At 45.2% G+C, this 17011-nt stretch overlaps 1 pseudogene; it reads right to left on the bottom strand.

The window, feature by feature from the left end:
- Nucleotides 1–7403: 7403 nt before the first annotated feature.
- On the bottom strand, nucleotides 7404–15226 carry LOC129496392 (zinc finger FYVE domain-containing protein 1-like; annotated as a pseudogene).
- Between the last annotated feature and the right edge of the window lie 1785 nt (nucleotides 15227–17011).

Here is a 17011-nt window from a genome sequence, read left to right as displayed (position 1 = left end):
AAGTAAACAAGAGTAGAGGAGGTGGAAAAGGTGGGATAATGGGTGCAGAATAAACGAAGAGGGTGTAACATGAGAGCTTTTACAGAAGAGTCAATGAGATGGGAAAACTCAGGGCTGATTTGGGAGGCCCACTCTTGGGGTCCTTTGAGGACTACCAACAGATACGCAGTCAACATCTTTTCCCCTCCTTTTTTTTTTTTTTCTTTTTAATTCTCACAGATGCGTACTTTAGTCTCAGGAATTTTTTTGAAACCTGAACTTTCAATGCCAGCATGAGTAATTGTGTATAAAGTGGGTCACAAGGAAGTGATAACTAATGCACAGACTATTTTAACTGCTGAATCAGAAATCTCTATGCTATATTATGAAATATGCAGGAAGGAAAATAAGCAGATGATAGGAGTGGAAGGAATCCTAAAATAATATTTTTACAAACAAATTCTGGCCTACCATACGCCCGGGGTGGTGGTGGTGGTGGAGCGGAGCTCTGATGATACACACTCCTGAGAGTTAAAGAATTGGAATAAAATCACAGAGCTGGAAATCTTTCCAAATGACATAGGACCTCTTGAGGCACATGACCACACAAACACACAGCTTGAAAGGCTTTGGCAATATTGTGGGGGCATCTTACCCTGCTTCATAGCATAGGCAGGTGGGGCTTAGAGAAAGCAAAGACAAACAAAACAAAACCCACAAAATTGTAAAATCTGTTCTATTTGCTTTTCCTAAAACACACAAACAAAACCCACCATTTCTTTTTTTAATAAATTAATTTTTTATTGGTGTTCAATTTACCAACATACAGAATAACACCCAGTGCTCATCCCGACAAGTGTCCCCCTCAGTGCCTGTCACCCACTCACCCCCAACCCCCACCCTCTTCCCCTTCCATCACCCCTAGTTCGTTTCTCAGAGTTAGGAGTCTTTATGTTCTGTCTCCCTTTCTGATATTTCCCACACATTTCTCCTCCCTTCCCTTATATTCCCTTTCACTATTATTTATAATCCCCAAATGAATGAGAACATACACTGTTTGTCCTTCTCCGATTGACTTACTTCACTCAGCATAATACCCTCCAGTTCCATCCACGTTGAAGCAAATGGTCCATCCACGTTGAAGCAAATGGAAAACCCACCATTTCTGATTTAATCTGTTTCATCAATTTTTTTTTCATTTGGTAAAATATACACAATAAAAATTACCATTATAACCATGTTTAAAGGTACAATTCAGTGGCATTAATTGTAATCACAATGTTGTGCAACCATCACCACTATCTATTTCCAGAACTTTTTCATCATCCCCAACAGAAACTCTGTCCACAGTGAACAGTAACTTCCCATTCCCCCATCCCCCCATCCATGGTAACCATCATTCTACTTCCTGTCTCTATGAATTTGTCTGTTCTAGGTACCTTGTATGAATGCAATATTTATTTCTTTACACAAAAATATTGCAATATTTGCTGTATTTTACTTAGCACAATGTTTTCAAGGTTCATCCATATTGTGGCATGTATCCGAATTTCCCTCCTCTTTATGGCTGAATAATATTCTACCTTATATAGAACATTTTGCTTATCCCTTCATATACTGATTGACAGTTGGGTTGTTTCCACCTTTGGCTACTGTGAATAACGCTGCTATGTACAGGCATCTGGTTCAGTCCTTATTTTCAATTTTTGAGTACCTGCCTAGGAGTGGAATTGCTGAATCCTATGGTAATTCTATGTCTATCTTCTGAGGATCCACAGGCTGCTTTACACAGTGGCTACACCATTTAACTGTCCCATCAGCAGCGTACGGCAATTCTAGTTTCTTTCCATCTCAACACTTGCTATTCTCCTTTAAAAAAAAGATCCTATTGGACATAAGATGGTATCTCATTGTAGTTTTGATAGATTTTTATTTATTTATTTATTTATTTGTTTGTTTATTTATTTATTTATTTATGTATTTGATAGATTTTTAAATGACACATAATATAGTTAATTTCACATAGTTTAGGTTTTAAAAGCAAACTGGAGTCATAAAAACTACAGAAAATAATACTAAAGAATTACAGGGTTTTTTTTGTTTTTTAAACAAGTTTGTTCTAAGATTTTATTAATCAATTTATTTATTTGAAAGAGAACGAAAGAGAGGGGGGGTGGGGTGGGGGCAGAGAGAGAAGCAGACTCCCGGCTGAGCAGGGAGCCCAGTGCAGGACTTAATCCCAAGACTCCAGGATCATGTCCTAAGCCAAAGGCAGACACTTGACTGACTGAGCCACTCAAGTATCCCAAGAATTACTGTTTTTAATTCATCTTCTTGTACATCGTATCTTTGTGTTTGTCCTATTTTGGTAAATTTCTAAATTGCCCTCCTATATTCTCATCTTGTATATTTTTTTCTTGATAAAAATTTCACATTTTGTCTAATCTTCCAAACATAATTTTTATAGATGACATTAAAGATATTTTAATCTCTGGTGACAATTGTTATTACTTCTGGTATCATATTGAACCAGCCTTTGAGCTCGAGCTGATTCTTTTAATTCCATTGTTATGTTATGCAGCATTTTGTAGTAATTAGGGACAAAGATAAGAAGTTGTTTCTTTGAAGATGAGCTGTGATCTTTTCTCAAAACACTTACTGTAGTCAAATGATTGATCCAGTGTGTTGAAATACTTGTTAAATCTTAATTTTGGGGGGGTCAACACATTTGAAACACACTTGACAAAGAGAAAGAATTCGTGAACACTTGGTCAATAGATACTCGAGGTCAGGTACTTGAGGGCCTACTATGAGCCAGCTCCAGTGCTGGGTGGGGTACACACAAGTGACAAAAGAGACATTGTGGCATGTGGTAGAAGTTTGAAGAAAGAGTCCTATTGCTTTTATTGCCTTCTTGACTAATAACTGAAGGGATAACTTGTAGAAGTTCAGGAATAAATCTGGCCCAGGACTAAATTGCATTTATTGGATTGATTTTACATGTCTTTCCCAAAAGGATTTGAATTAGCTTATTAGATAATGTTAATACACAGAGAGGTAGAATCAAGACCAAGAAAAAAGAAAGGTAGTAACATATTAGAGTCCTAGGATGCTCATGTTTGACCCAATTGCCATCATGTAATTATTTTTTTTTAAACATTTTTTTTATTTTATGATAGTCATACACACAGAGAGAGAGAGAGAGAGAGAGAGAGGCAGAGACATAGGCAGAGGGAGAAGCAGGCTCCATGCACCGGAAGCCCGACGTGGGATTCGATCCAGGGTCTCCAGGATCGCGCCCTGGGCCAAAGGCAGGTGCCAAACCGCTGCGCCACCCAGGGATCCCAACCATCATGTAATTATTATGTTACTATGTTTGATGCAAGCTCTAGGCATGTGTTTGCTTGCGGGGGAGGGGGAGGAATTTAACATCGACTTGAACAAGTAGAGCTCATTTACCTTATATATCAAAAAGCCTGAAATTTTGCAACCCAGGGCTAGCACAGTAACTATCTATCAGGCACCCAGTTTCTTCATCTTTCTGTTCTGCCATCTTTGGATGTACACCTTTGTCTTCATACGTCATGACTATATGATCCCCAAATGGTTGCTGTGTCTCAAGGCAAGAAGAAAGGAGAAGGGAAGGGGCAATAGCTTTTTCCCCATTTTCCTCTGACAATCTAGATGGACCCCAGAAATGCTTGTATACCCCGTGAGTTGCCTTACAGAAGAGGATCGTGGCACTTAGGGACCCCAAACCTTATATAATAGGCAGTAGGCAGGCCCTCTTTGCTCTGGGGTGAAACATTGCTCTGTCTTCCCGGGTTCCAAGCAAGCCTTCCCTTTGCTCTGGAGAGACAGTTTGTCTGTTTTCCAAGGTTATATGCCTTTAAAACATGCTTGAGAAAATAATCTGAAACAAAAGATGGTCAGTACCTCCAATCACAAGATATACAGAAATGTGAGACCACAGAAAATTGCTTCCCAACAATACCCTCCTCGGGGACTTTTGCTGTATGTCACTGGCTGGAACTGTATCATATGGCCACCTCTACCTGCAAGGGAGGCTATGAACTTGAGTATTTGGGGTTGGGCACATTGTTGCTCTAAATAAAATTGTGGTTCTGTTAGTAAGAAAAGGCCAGAAGGGATGGAGCTTCACAAGAGCAAGGAAAAAACTGTGCCCAGCTGTTTTTGTGTGGCCAATGTCTTTTCCCCATTGCTTAACAAATTTTATGACACTGTGTTTTTTGATCCTGCCAGAAATAATTTGTATGACTGAGACAAAAGAAAATTCTCAACCACCATTTTACAAATCTCAATACTATTGGTAGTTTAGTGCAGAATTTTAATGTCACAATTGTGTAATATCCAAGTGAACAAGTCCATAATTCTTAGAATTCTTCCCATTTAAGAAAAAAAAATCTGTATTAGTTGTTTTGACAAGCCATTTTTTGGGGAGTAAGAGTTAAAGTTCCTTTAAGAAAATGTTGAGGTCATGACACTTCTCCCAATCTTTGAATATCTATTGCTTAAAGAACACATTCTACTTTGTGAACAGATAGGTGTTTGATAAGAGGTTTATAAATATACCTTTTCTGGTTTCATTTATTTTAAGAGGATTTTTTCACCTCATGACAGTCATTTGGGGCTGACAATGTTACCATGGTAACCATGTTCCAAATGCTGGTTGCCAGTGAATATTGATCCTTAGCACCTCAGCACCTTTCACTACAGTGCTCACTCCCTTACGCTAAGGAGGCTTTGCTCAGAGCACATTTAGGCCAAGGAGTCCGCACTCGGTGATATTTAGGTACTGTCACAGGAATCTACTGGATTTTTCTTCCAGGAACCAATCTAAGGATTCCAGTGAGAATCCAGTCCCACCCCACATCATTTTGGCTTGTGTTTTTACTGCAACAGGTAGAGATGGAGATAGAGGCAAAACTTCTTTGTTTCCCCAGTTAGTTTAGAAGCTCAGTCAATACAACACAGGAGGCCTTGGGGGGAAATTTTGCACGCGAATGGACACGCCTTCCCCAGAGGCAAAGAAGTTTGGAAACTACTTTTCAAAGCCCATACTATGTGATTTTGAAATAAAAAATGCTTCTCCTGAAAGAGAGGGCGATATTTTAATCTGGGCAGTGTACTAGGGACTTAAAGGTTGAGCCAAATTGGAGTCCAAGAGTGTCGTGGAGGTGACGGTTCTCAGGGCTGTGGCAGGAAAATTGCAGATGGACTTTGCCTTCTTCCCCATAAATGGGGGACAGCCCCTCCCTTCAGCAACGTTTCGTGCCTGAGAAAGGGGAGGCTTGTTAGAAAGAGCAGCTTTGAAACTTCGTTCTCTTTGCCAAGAACTAATGGACTGTCTTCAACGTGCATGAAAATATGTTCAGCACGGTGACCAGAGAAGCCAAAATGAGGCCTCCGCAGACCTAATTTGGCATCAATTTATCTCCACGTGAGAAGATCTGGATGCACTTATTTTACTCTCTGCTGTAACTAAGAAAAAAACAAACAAACTCTGCAAAGATTCACTGAGACAGCAGTCAGTCACTAAAAAGGAATTTGAACCAAGATAACGTGAGTTACATTTTATCCACATGTTCCTGAAGCCCCAGCACTACCAGTTGAACAAACATGATTTAGCCTTAAAACTTAACCAAATCAGCATAGACTTTGTGTAATTCTAAGAATCTCATGTACACAAACACATGTGCACACGCGGACATCTTTTAATACCTCAAGGATTCTGACAGAATTAAGGGACACCAAAGACAAGGTGAGATGTTTCACTTTCTTACCATCCATCTTTGTCCTGTGTTTGGAGAGGCCAAAGTGTGTTTTCTTGAAGTGGAAATCCAGGGAGAAAAGGTAATGGAAGAAATTGCTCACCTATTTCTCATAGCAAAAGCGAGCCTTAATGGAGCTCTGACTATGAGGCCGAGATTGCTCTTTGAGAGGATTTCGTTGTCTGCTCATTAACAGTCCCCTCAGGTAAATGTGACTGTAAAAACCATTTCACAGTCATGGCGGCTGAGGCACAGAGAACTGACGCGATTTACTCAACATCACACAACTCGCGCAGGACCCATACATCTTGCGTCAGATTATAGACACCCCCCCTGCCCTCCCCCCAGCTTCATGGCTCAGGGTCCTCTAAGCAAAATGCTCCAGCAGGAAGGGGAGAAGGAGATCAGGCTGTGCTATATGGGGAGGGGATGGGATGGGGTGGACAAAGAGCAGCTCATAAAGTCAAGGCAAGCACAGCGTCTCCAAGGACAGTGCAATTTCTCCTCCGTGAAGTATCGGTCAAGTTCCCCAGCCTCAGAGGCCTGTCCAGGGTTTCTCTGCTGCCAGGGTCACATTGCTCAACCGCCTGTAGGGGTTCTACAGCCCTGGAAAGAAGCCCAGGCTGTAGGGCTGCCAGGCCCTGCTGGTCTTCCACTCAAAGACACAGGAGAATGTCATTCCTGGGTAAATTCTCCTTCAAATGACCTTTCTGAAATATGTCTTGTCTGCTTCAGTGTCTGCCCTCCTTAGCGTATCTCCTCCGACTCCAAAATGACATCCTCTGATACCCAACCACTTCCCCTGATGTGCTTGGGTACTGGTTGACCATGTGCTCCTGGGAGTTGGGGGTAGGGAGTTGGGGGTGGTAGAGTCATTCCCACTCTTGTTTTTCTGCAGTGATCCTGTCCTACTGATAGTGCTGTGACACCTGGTACCAACTGGCTTATCAGCAAAATGTACCTCTTCTTAATTTATGCCGCTGGTTTTCCCTGAAGAATAAAGCTCCATCTCATCCAAACAATATATGGGGATTGTTTGTAATTGTGATGTCACTGTCTGTTGTTGGAAATTAAAAAGCAGAGAGGACATATGCCAACACCTTCCCCTGAGATTTCTTTACCTGTCTCTCAATATAGCAGCAAAGCCTCTTAGATCTCAGACCATTCACCACTTACCATTGGTCATTAAAAAGATGAATACTCTAGCTCTAAAACATGCACTATCACAGTCATTTGGTTTAAAAATATAGTTTCAATAAAAGGGGTGATTAAATTAATAAACTTTTTTTTTAAGACTTATCTGAGTGAGAGAGTGAAGGTGTGTGAGAATGGGGAGGAATAAAGAGGAGGGGGACTCCCTGCTGAGTGCAGAGCCTGATGCAGGGATCAACCCCAGAGTGGGGGGCTCAACTAGGGGGAGCTCAACCCCATGACCCTGAGACCCTGAGATCATGACGCTGAGATCATGACCTGAGCAGAAATCAAGAGTTGGACCCTGAACTGACTGAGCCACCCAGGTGCTCCAATCAACAAACTTTCTGAATCCAAAGTCAAGCCTTCTTGGTTAAACCTATAATATAATAGACTTATAAGGTCTCTTAGGTTTGCTTGTTTTTGTTTTCAACAGAAAGATTCCTTCATAAGGGTGAATCTGGAAACACAGAGTGCTGGAGTACAGCCTCAGTCACGGTCCCACAGGAGGCAAGAAGGGAGCAGTGAGAAGAACCAGCACATTCCAGGGCTCACATCACACGGACAGCCAAGCCAGGGATGACTGCCAGGTACCTCCCTGAAGCTCCGCCCACCTGCTACTGCAGTCAAGAACTGCATTGCTTTTAATTTGTCATTTTTGCTCATGGGAGATAAAATATACCATGATGACAGGATTTGAGCCCAACAGTCTCTTTCCAGTCATGCTAGATATAGACATCCAGCTCTTGGTGAGAAACAAAAGTTCAGTTGAGTTCTCTTGCAAGGACCAGTGAGAGAGAATTTTTTCTAAATGATCTGTCGAAATATTTGTATATACTTGGAAAAAAACACAAACCCACCAGGACAACTAACAGTCCACCCTGTGCTCTCTATCCCCAGAAAAACTAAGAATTAACACACTTCAAAATATGCAATAAAAATTGTAGTGTAATACTCAGAAGCAGATGGTGGACTTGCCAGGGTGGGCAGGGGGAGAGAAGCAGATGCTCTGCTTAGGAGCAGGGGGTGGCCTTTGGGAAAACTGAGTGGACACGCAGACAGAAGCATCAACAAGAGGACACACTGCCAGGGAAGGCCTGTTCCCTTCCGTGCTCTCTCCTCCAGGTAGGAGGCATCTCATCACCTGCATGTTGACTTCTCAGGACTGAGGAGCCTATCCCTCCCTCTCCACCCACTCTAGTGATCTGCACGGTAAATTTTGTGGCCTCTGACTAAAACAGGCTTAGGCCAAGAACTGAGGTCTAACTCTGGAGGACCCCAGTAGGCTTCCTTCAGGCTTTTCCAAGCAGGAAGTGCATGGGATGCTCACTTCCCCAGGCATCTGTGAGGCATGAAGGGAGAAGGCGAAGAAAGGAGAGGCCTGATGGCAGAAGTGACTAGAACCACAGTGACTCTGGACCTGGCTCAGTTTTGTGGGTAAGACCTGCTGCCCCTGCCACCTTATCCTTGTGCTGAGGACAGACTGTGATAGTCTTCACAGCTAGGAGTGACCTAACTATAGTCCATGCTGCTTCCATATGTGTATACCAATATACATATTATTTTTACCTGGAATAAATGCAACAGATTCAGGTTCTTTGCTGTAAATGTTGGCTTTCCTGCCCTGAGGACTCTGCCTTCAGGCCCACCACCAGGCGCATGCTAGCTTGTCATCTGCCCTGCCCACCTTCCCACCCACCATGAGAAAGTGGCCCCATGATGGGCAGAGAGGATGACACACAGCACAAGAGGTGACTGGAAGGAAGGGCCACCTCACGAGATCCCTAACTCTGAGAACCTAAGGAATTGTGAAGGACTCAAAGAGGGAGCTGAGAATCAAGGTCACTGGGTTTTAACTGCAATTGAATCACTCAGACAGGATGATCTTAGTCTCCAGAAGGGACAACCTAGAAATCAAGAGAGCACTCATCACAGGAACCCTGTCTGCGGGTCTAGTGGCAGTGCCTCAAAAGCTTGCCCCTGAACTCCTTCTGGCCACTGTGGCAGTGTAAGATCTCATAATCAGTTCCTAGCCATGCCAGGCTGGCTGCATCTGCCAACCAAACCTAGTAGTACATCAGTGGCTGTCACCACGGCTCCCATGGTATTCCATTCTGCACACCCTCGCCCATCTTCCAAGAATCCTGCCATCACTGTCCACCTGTGTCCCAGTAGCATCTAACTGGTTTCATAGCAGTCGTCCCACACCCACTTGGGCAGTGACTGGGTCTTGGATGAACCGCTGTCACAGAAGCCACCCCATGGGCCTGGCAGTGGTGCTTGGTGTCATTATCTTTAAAGGATGTAGCTCACTCATCGCAGCTCTAGCAGGCAGGGGTGATCTGGTCCATCAGCCAGAAATCACAGCACTGATGGGCCCGTGGCTGAGCTCAGACACCAACGGAGCCACAAAGATCAACGCATCCAAGAGGCGCCAAGCAACACAGTGGTTGTCTTTCAGAAACCCATCCATTGCAGGCCCCACAGGCACAGTCTCGGTCTGCACTCAAGTATCCACAGGATCTTGGCTTCCAAACTACTATTGCTGGCTATGACAGACCACATCACACTTCGGACATTCGAGCGCATACCCAGACCAGGCACAATTTTTGAGACCCATCCAGGGGAAGCTGGTGGAAGCAGATGTCCTGGGCACTATGCTGGCTTCCTTGCCATTCTCACAGCAGGCCTTGTGGGTATAAACTCAGTTGGGAGTACCTGCAGTGGCCCCTGACTTCATGAAGTACTCCTTTCCTATGATTCCTGTGGTCCTTACATTCAGCCCCACAGCTGAGGCCCCAGGAGGAGCAGGAGAAGTACTCATCTGGAAAATAGGAGTTGTGTGCCATCTGGGCATGGGTCTCACTGCTGAAGCGATTGGTCGCTCAGTGCCTTCGGGGCTTTGAAGATGGCTCCAGGGTGCCAGGGAGAATGAGTAGTGGTGCAAAGTCTGCTGAAGCCCAGAGAAGTCTGTGAGAGGCTTGTAAGTCTCGTTCCCTTCTAGTGAATGGAATGGAATGCTTCAGAGAAGCAACCCAGCTTCCAGAACTGGTCTTGGCAAGCTTCTCTGGCACCTCGAAGGCTGATCAGAGCCCAGCAGATGAGTATGCTCAGTGTCATGGAAAGTGACAATAGCAGTGCCTCAGGAGGACAAGGGGACATCCAGGACACAGCAGGCAGGAGTAGCCATGAGCTCCTGGGTGAAGTGCTTCCAATAAGCTTCAGAGGTGTCCCCAAGGCACCCGAAGAGGTCATTATGCATCCCACCTGCCTGAGTTCGAAGGATGGTGAGGTCTGGGGTGGCCAGGACCCTCGGCAGCAGCTGTGTTGCTTGGTGGGCTGCACCGGAGCCCCAAGGAGCCTGTTCCCTCCTGCTTTGTGGCCTGGGTCCGCACTGCCCATACTTGCTTGGTGCAGGGGTCCCAGGCAGGGGAGGTTTTTAAAGGCTTCACAGCCATGAAAGAAAGTATGGTTGAGGTGTGAGACTTTCCATCACCAGTATTTCAGAAAATGGAAACCACCTTCCAGTACTGACCAGGTCTGCAGTCCAATTTCCTAGTTGTCCTCTTCACCAGTGACTGGAATGTGTCTTCTTCTCTTTCCACTTGGAGGAAACTCACAACTTTCCCAGTTGTCTTTTCCTCCTTGTCTCATCCTGCTCTTCTTCCTTCAGGAATCCCTGGACCTTGGTGACATGGTACACAGTAAGGGGGTGTCTCCCTTTGGTACCCCTCACCCCACCATGGTGAGTCCTCTCTTGCGCCCTGAGGCTCAAGGTGATCTTACAGGTCTGGCACCTCCCTGCACCCTCTGCTTCACTCCTGGCCCTGGTGAATGCCCCTTGGGGCCCTTGCTGGGGTCACTAAGGGGTGTGGCCTGCTTGGAGTCCTATCAGCTCAGGGTTCCTCAGGTGCTCCCGCCAATGGTGCTCCTTTTCATACAGGAGACACTGCTGCCACTGTACTCACCACACCAAAGCCAGCTTGGTCAGCCCTGCCACAGGCCTAATTTTCCTGCTACATCAGCTGGGAGTTCAGGCCTTTCTCTGCTGGAGGAGTCTGAGCACTCAGACTCAGATCAGTAAGGAAACCATCCACCATACAACCATCCCTGGGCTTTCCCCATGAGTGAAGACAATGGCTTTGAGTCTGAAGCCTGCATGGAATTTCCACAGGGTTCTGAACACCTTAAAACAAAACAAAACAAAACCCTTTGTTATTCTATTAGAATACTCACAAATGTTCAAATTTAAAATTTTCTGCTTCCAAAATTCTTGTATCAGCAGCAACGTTGATTTGGTTTGATCCTCTGTAAGGTGTAGGCAAATAGGTGGTCACAATGAACTTGAAAGGGTCTTTTATGTTTTGGGGAGATCTGATGGGTACACTAAGGTGGGCTTATCAGTTGGGTCTCAGCCACAAGGTTTTGGTAATGAAAGAAAGGCATCAGGAGCTTTTCAATATAATCCAATCTCAAGCCAACATTTTGAGGGGGCCCAGAGCACCTGGGCAAGGGCCAGGTAGGGTTCGGCAACAGTGGGGCACTGGTGGGGGCAGGGGCTGTTCCTGGGGGCACCGGTGGACCCATCCTCATCCCCATCTCTGTCTCCCTCCTCCTTCACTGCCTCCTGGGCTCCTCCTCCCTTGTTGTCAGTTGGAATCTGCTCATAGGTTTAGTTTTAAACCAGTGATTCAAAGCACAATTTAGCTGTTCCTCTGCAGACTTTAACTTAAAAAAAAAAAATCCACTGGGGGATAATTGTTCACATCCGCCTAATGATGTTTCTATGTGAAAAGACATAATAGAATGTACAATTTTGAGTTACAATAGCTTTCAGTTTATAATTTAAATCAAAAGGGTAAAATTCAAGAATGAAAGAACTAGATACTTCAGAAAGGTATTCTTCACATGAGGACTCAAGGCAACATGTTTTGTTAGCAGTATCAGACTTTGATTTTTTTTTTCCTGATTTTTTTCTACTTTTGTGCAGGTAAGGTATGGTATGAAGGAGCAGATGTTTTGTGTCCAGCAGGACAATAATTCACTTCCTTATGACTATTTGGCTTCCCCTTGTTTGTGCTGTTCATTGCTAACAGAGGCCCATGATGCTGTCAGTGGGGCCTGAATATATGATTTGGAGCCAGAAAACCTTGGGAGAACTGCCAAAGAAATCATTGCCCTGGGCTCACTCAGGCACCTGTCGTCCATGAGGATTCAGAGAAACTCAGCTTTGACTGAACTGCTGTTACTGGCCACAGCCCTTGTTGCCCTGGACCCACAAGGATCTCGGCCATAGGACTGAGAATGCTAATGCCAAGCAGACACCAATGACTGAAGGTCAGGCTTGTGTTGGAAAGAACATAGCTCTAGGGCAAGGCTGGTGAATGAAGAAGGGTAGGGGTGGATAGGCTCTGACTGGGGCATCATGGAGAAGTCCAAATGTGCTGACTCCAGTGAAAGACTAACATGGTCTAATCATAGACAGTAGGTGCTCAATGAATGCTTCTTAACTGGATAAATCGGAAGACGTTGGTCAGATGGTCCTGGGTGGGGTGGGCTAGGGAACCATCTGAGGTTGTTAAGGGTCTGTGGAAAGATATATTGCAGCTTGAACCAGGGGGCTTCCTTAGAGGAGCAGGCACCAAGCTACAGTGGGTTTTTTAATACAAAAGCTGGGCTTGTTTAAGTAAGGTTGGGGTAGAAACTCCTAGTTGCCAACCCAGCATCTACTCTCACCTTTTTCCTTAATAACACAACCCATATTTTAATTCAGGTGGCAATGTGCCCAGTTGAACGATACATTCATCTGCCACATTTACAACTGGGATGGTCATTGAGGTATAAGCTTAAGCTGTTGGGTGGGTCTTCTGTGAAGATTCTCTAAGAGATGCTAGTCTACTGACATACTCATTTTTCCCCCTTCCCCCTTCCTCCTGTGCCTTCCTGGAATAGGAAGGTCAGTGTGATGGCTGGTGCTCTAGCTGCCACATTGGACCATGAATTGAATGTGAAGATGGAAGCTATATGCCAAGAATGGTGAAACAAAAAAATAGAGAGAAACTGGAACCCTGATGACACTATACCAGCCAGACTCTAGCCTTCTTTTATGTGAGAGAGAACTAATTTTCTCTCTTGTTGAAACATCTGTTGTTCTTCATTCACCTGGGACATCACAAGCCTAGCAATCCTGAGAAGACTTTTAAGAGGGAAGAATTAGGGTTTTTATTCATTTGGGAGGTTTTTTTTTTTTTTTTGGTGTATTTACTTATGTTTAGTAAGCTGTAAGATAAAGGTGATTTAAAATTACAAAATACAGTCTGGTTCTCTAAGCTCAGTCACAAAAAGTAACGAAGGGGTTGTGTATTATCGTGTTACATAATTTTTTGGCTTAAATAAAAATAGGCTTTCTTCTCTCATGTAATTGAGATGTCCAGAGGTCAGGTAGACTTGGGATGAGGTCCAATACTGTAGCTGGACAAAAGAATGAAGTCTCAGTATCTTTGCATGTCAGTGAAGACATTAGTCTCACCTGACCACAAAATCCCTGAAGCTTTTGGCAAAGTCTTCTTGTATCCAGACTGGGTCCCCAAGCCAATCACTGGGGCTAGGATGGCTAGGACAATGGAGCCCACTAGATGGTCCACTCAGGGGATTGTAACAAGGTTTTTCCTCCTAACAGAATGGTTGGGGAAGTTTGGGACCTTGCTGGGAGGAAGGCAAAAAAGGGAATGTGGGTGAGGAGGCCACCATGTGTCCTCTACTCCTCCCGGCCATCCTCACCAGCCAGTATTATTTAAAGGAGGTCCAGTTTTTAAAAAGACAAAGGTCTTTTGCTCTCAAATGCATTTTTGCTAGCCTGGAAGCCAGCAATAGGCTTATTGGTTTGAGGTAAGCATAGATTTTCCAGACTACCTTTGCTACTCTTACTTTCATTCATTGATTCAATAGTAAATATTTATTGGGTGCTAGTTATATGTCGTACACAGCCGGCAGGTTGTGCCCAAGAGAATAGGCACATATTAAGCCATTAGGATTGATGGCACTAGCAGACGTGGATGCTCAGACTCCTTAGGAATGTCAGAAAGCATGAGGGCATGGGAAATAGGACAGGTAAGTCTTTCTAGTGATAAGGGGAAAGGACTAGCAGTTAGGCATAGGGCGGTGCCCAGAAGGAGCGCACCTGGGCAGCCTGAGTGGCTCAGTGGCTTAGCGCAGCCTTCAGCCCAGCACCTGATCCTGGAGACCTGAGATCGAGTCCCACGTCAGGCTCCCTGCATGGAGCCTGCTTCTCCCTCTGCCTGTGTCTCTGCCTCTCTCTCTCTCTCTCTCTCTCTCTCTCTGTGTGTGTGTGTGATAAATAAATAAAGCTTAAAAAAAAAAAAGAGTGCACCTATATAGAGCCATCAGCAAGTTCCCTGGGTAGGTTGAGTTTCATGAACCTGAGAAAGGGAAGGATGGGGGGGTTGTGCATATGGAGACTTCAATCTATGCTTGTTTTGCAGTCTGATCAGGGCTGGCTTGGTGATTAGGGTTCTGGATCTCCCTGGTTTGAAAATCTCTGGGGGGAGAATGGGTCGATAGTGGTTCCCGGTGTGGGCTTTGGGGGTAAAATGCTAGAAAGTAAGAGTAAATCCCTGACACTCCCAGGAAGAATTTTTCCCAACCTAGCTAATTTGCTGCTCTTCTGACCCTGGAACAGCTTGGGGGTTTTCAGTTTATCATGACACAATTCTTTTTTCCTGCAAGAGTCAGAGAATAGGGCTTCGTTAACCCAAATAGTTCGCAGTATGGTATTTGTCTCTATTTAAAATCATCTCCCATGGGGTTCAATTAACAATGTACATGTCAAATTATGTCACACCTATTACTTGCTCTAATTTGGTCAGGCTGGGTCAGGCAGTCCCTGAACTGACGAGAGCTGCTGGGCTCCCAGCAGACAGCCAGAGAGGCAGTGCCCGAGCTGTCCTTGGCCCAAGCTGTGTCAGGGTGTAACATCCCACTAGGAACTGCCAGGCAGCACTACGTGAAAGGTCAAGCTCATGACGACAGTGCTCGGTGATAAAGCCCCCTTTATCAGAGCTTTGTCCCTGGAGACTGTCGTATGTGGGTCTGAATCCTGGCTCCATCATTCCGTATGTGATCCTGGGCAAGTTCTTTAACCTTTCTGAATCTCATTTGCCACACCTGTAAAGTGGGAATACTCAGAACACCTCATTTATAGGGCTGCAGCTGAGGATTAAATGAGATAATGCATGTAAAATGTTTGGCAGAATGCCTGGCACTTAGTATAAGAACTCCGTGCTAGCCACCAGTAGTAGTAGTTAATTTTTTATCTTGTTCAGTCCCTCAAAACTGGGGCTCCTCCCAAGATGACCCACAGGAAATATTTCACCAGCCCTCCAGAAACTAAGAGTAGACAGGCAGTCCTTTCTGGAGGTTGTGCAGGGTAGCCAGAGAAGCCACAATGGTATTTTGACATCAGAATTATTAAAAATGTGGCAAGAGCAGCCTTGACCTCTGTGCGGGTACAGAAAGCTTTTATCTCTGTCATGTGTGGCTATTCGACTGTTCTGCAGAGTTCCAAAGAAGCAGACGTAAGGGGGCCTAGTCAGTCATTCTCTCCATTTTAAATAGAGGTAAACTGAATCAGGGAGAAGTTCACATACCCAAGTACAGTTCTTTGCCCCACTTCTCAAAGGACAAGTGAAACTGTGGTAATTATAGAGCTAGAAGCAGAAGCTCCTGCCCAAATGACTTGGGACTGAGGCATCTGGGTCATCTACCACAAAGGAAGCCAATGTAGGGGAAATTATCTGGGGTTACATACACAAAAGCTATGCTTCTTACTCTCTTCCACATCCCAAATCTCTAGAGTAGTGCGGTGGCCCCTTTGTGCGTATATCCAGGAGGTGGGAGACCGCAGAAAAAGCCCTGGATTATATTCAAGAGACCTGTACTCTGACCCGAGTCCTGCCAAACCAGCTGTACGACCTTGGAAAGATTATTTTACCTCAGATTCTCCATCAGAAACGGAAGTGAAGGGTTTGGATGGCATCAGTGTTTCCCAAGCCTGAAAGCTCATGACTGTGCACTGTGTGTGTCCGGGGAAGGGTGGTGGTTGGAGATCTGAAGCCTGGAAATCTGTATTTTGCAAGTGTTCTAGGTGATTCTAAAGAGCAGTCGCCATTGGGAACTCTGGACCGATGCTATCTGAAGTGCCCCCAGCTCCAATATTTTCTGACTCCAAACCCCTATTAGCACATTCCACACAATTCCACACAGTTCAGGCCACAGGTGGCCGCTCTCATAGTGAACCTCCATGAGAAAGTCAGTGTGTAAGCCCGGGGAACGGCCAACTCGGCGGAGCATCTGGCTAGGATGGTGTATGGACAAGGTGGCCGCATGTGCTGGGACTTAAGATCTCTGCCTGTTTCTTGGCCTGTTGAGTGTTGGAGGCTTCAACCTGGGCTTGCCAGGGGCCAGCAGTCCTTTGACCCTGACTGTGACCATTCATTGCCCTACTCCAAGGGCCCGGGGCCTTCCCACCATGAGGGTGTGGTCTGGAACCCCAAATACACCTGTCCTGAGACTGAAAAATACATCAAGAATCCCAACAAGCATCCTTGCATCCTTGAGGCTGGCATCCTTCACATGAGCTTTTGAAATCAGTCATGTGTCTCCAGCTGTCCCAGAGTTACAAAAAGTCCCTGTTTTAGTGAGGAGCTGTGGAATGCTAAGGCTAAAGCTGCCTTTAGTTCTTTCAAAAGTTTCAATTATGGGTTAATCCTGACATTCTTTGGCTTTACTAAATGGGCAGGAGGCTTTCGTTGGCAGGTGGAAGTGGGAGGAGGGGAGGGCAGGAATAAATTCTGGCTCCCAGGTCTGAATTTGATCCAGGAAATGTGTGTTTAGGCATCCTCTGGGTGGCAGAGAGAATAGGGGAGTGGGGATCCATGGCAGGAGCTGTGCTGTGGCCCTTCATGCCTACAAGATACCCTAGAAGGAGGGGGATGCTGCATGGGTGCGTTGGTGGGGTAGAGGGAGGGTGT

The sequence above is a fragment of the Nyctereutes procyonoides genome, unplaced genomic scaffold (genome assembly GCF_905146905.1).
Source record: "Nyctereutes procyonoides isolate TBG_1078 unplaced genomic scaffold, NYPRO_anot_genome, whole genome shotgun sequence".
NCBI classification, from domain to species: Eukaryota; Metazoa; Chordata; class Mammalia; order Carnivora; family Canidae; genus Nyctereutes; species Nyctereutes procyonoides.
This window is presented reverse-complemented; position numbering and strand designations above follow the sequence as displayed.